Source organism: Corylus avellana, unplaced genomic scaffold (genome assembly GCF_965113065.1).
Source record: "Corylus avellana unplaced genomic scaffold, dhCorAvel1.hap1.2 HAP1_SCAFFOLD_89, whole genome shotgun sequence".
In the NCBI taxonomy this organism is placed as follows: Eukaryota; Viridiplantae; Streptophyta; class Magnoliopsida; order Fagales; family Betulaceae; genus Corylus; species Corylus avellana.
Genome location: NW_028290507.1, coordinates 20,001 through 22,500, shown reverse-complemented (window position 1 = coordinate 22,500; position 2,500 = coordinate 20,001).

Below are 2,500 nucleotides of genomic sequence, written 5' to 3'. Positions count from 1 at the left end.
TTTATTATACTTATAGTACTTCGGGCGCTAATGAAACTATTTTAGTGAAATTTAACTGTCTCAATTCCCGTGCGATCGCACCAAAAATTCTAGTTCCTTTTGGATTTCCCTCTTGATCAATAACAACCGCAGCATTGTCATCATATCGTAGTATCATACCGTTGTCACGTTTGAGTTCTTTACAAGTACGTACAATTACAGCTCTGATCACTTCAGATTTTTCTAAAGGTGTATTTGGTATTGCTTCCTTGATTACAGCAACAATAACGTCACCAATATGAGCATATCGTCGATTACTAGCTCCTATAATTCGAATACACATCAATTCTCGGGCCCCGCTGTTATCCGCTACATTTAAATGGGTTTGAGGTTGAATCATATCATTTTTTTTAATTTGCTCTTTTGATGCAAAGGGGCGAAGTAAAAAAAAAGAAATATTGTTTGTCCAAAATAAATAAAAAAAAAGAAATCTACAATTGTTTTTTTTATTCCAAAGACCTCTTTCCTTTGGTTTTACATTCCTATCCTGAAATAATGAATTGAGTTCGTATAGGCATTTTGGATGCCGCTATTGAAATAGCCTTTCTGGCTATATTTTCTGCTACTCCGCCCATTTCATAAAGTATTCTACCCGGTTTAACGATAGCCACCCAATATTCGGGAGATCCTTTCCCTGAACCCATACGCGTTTCCGCGGGTCTTACTGTAACTGGTTTGTCTGGAAATATACGTACCCATATTTTTCCACCTCGGCGCACATTTCGTGTCATTGCTCGCCGCCCTGCTTCTATTTGTTTAGATGTGATCCACGCGGGTTCAAGTGCCTGAAGAGCATATCTACCGAAGCAAATACAATTACCTCTATAAGATATTCCTTTCATTCTTCCTCTATGTTGTTTACGGAATCTGGTTCTTTTGGGGTTATAGTTGATGGTTGTTTATCAATTCATTCCATCTCTACTACAGAACCGGACATGAGAGTTTCTTCTCATCCAGCTCCTCACGAATGAAACAATTATAAAATAATATACATGTATTTAATGAATAATATACTGAATCGTGGGATTCATTGAGATTTTATCTAATCTATTATAAATTTGTATATCTTGTTTTGATAGTTTATATAATTAATTAAACTTAAATATATATTCTATTTTTCTATTTATAGTTATAGATAATTATTTTATAGATTATTTAGAGATAATGTTATAGATAATATAATGTCATTTTGTTATAACGAATCTTTATTTTATTTTGTCTTTTTTATTATCATATCGGATTGACCGAAATTTATAAATCTAATAAAATAAAAACTTTCGCGGGCGAATGTTTACTCTTTCAATATCTATTTCAGTTGTAGGGCTATCCCATGACATGACCTTTCAGAATAAAAGTGGATTGGTCCCGGGTTTGTTCCGCCATCCTACCCAGTGAATCATTAGGATTCGTTTTCAATAGAATCTTATGCATCCACAGGTTTCGTCGTTCCCATCGCTTCTCAATTAATGGTTAGGCCTGAATTCTACAATGGAGCTCCTAATGAAAATGAAATATGTTCTTGAGTCAATTTTCTCAGTCTTTATTGACTCGGGGCTCTTGATTTTTTTGTTCTATGAACAAACTCATCTAATTATAGATCAATCAAATTAGTATTGATGCTTTATTACACTATCCTTTATAAGATCACTCATAGACCTTACATATTGGAATCATATAGCATTGATATTCTTTTTCTCTCTTTCTCTCACCCTTCCATTTATCCGCATTTTTATTGTTATTGCTTCACAACTTATAATCAAATTTGTTTTTCTTTTTTTTATTATGCAAAAAAACTTTCCGTTGCTACAATGATATAACCAATATATCATATCGTGACCGGTTCTTTCTATCTAGATAATATGAAGCGATGAGTTGGTTATTAGTTCTATAGTTATTAGTTCATACTATGTATGGGCCGGTCCGTGTTTTTGAACCCTAACCCTAAAAAAACCAACGAGTCACACACTAAGCATAGCAATTATCTCAATATCAAAAAATTAATTGAATTTTTATTCAACCTTATAGAATTGCCCATTTTTGTTTTTATTTAACATAAAAAGAATGAAAGAGTTTGTCATTTTTTTCTTTTTTTTGTATTGCCGATAGAACGTAAAGACAAGTCAAATAAAGGTTTATTCTTCCTCGTCTACAAATATCCAAATTTTGATGCCTAATACCCCATAGATAGTTCCAACTGTATAGGAACAATAATCAATTTTAGCTCGAATGGTTTGTAGAGGAACCCTACCCTCTCTGATCCATTCGACACGCGCAATTTCTTTTCCGTCGATACGCCCTGCAATTTGTACTTGAATTCCTTTTGTACCTGCCTGTTCAGTTAATTCAATAGCCTTTTTCATTGCTTTTCGAAATGAAACTCTATTCTTTAATTGTCCGGCTATAAATTCTGCGAGAATATTAGGGTGTCCATAAGGGTTTGTAATTCTTGTAACAGCAATGT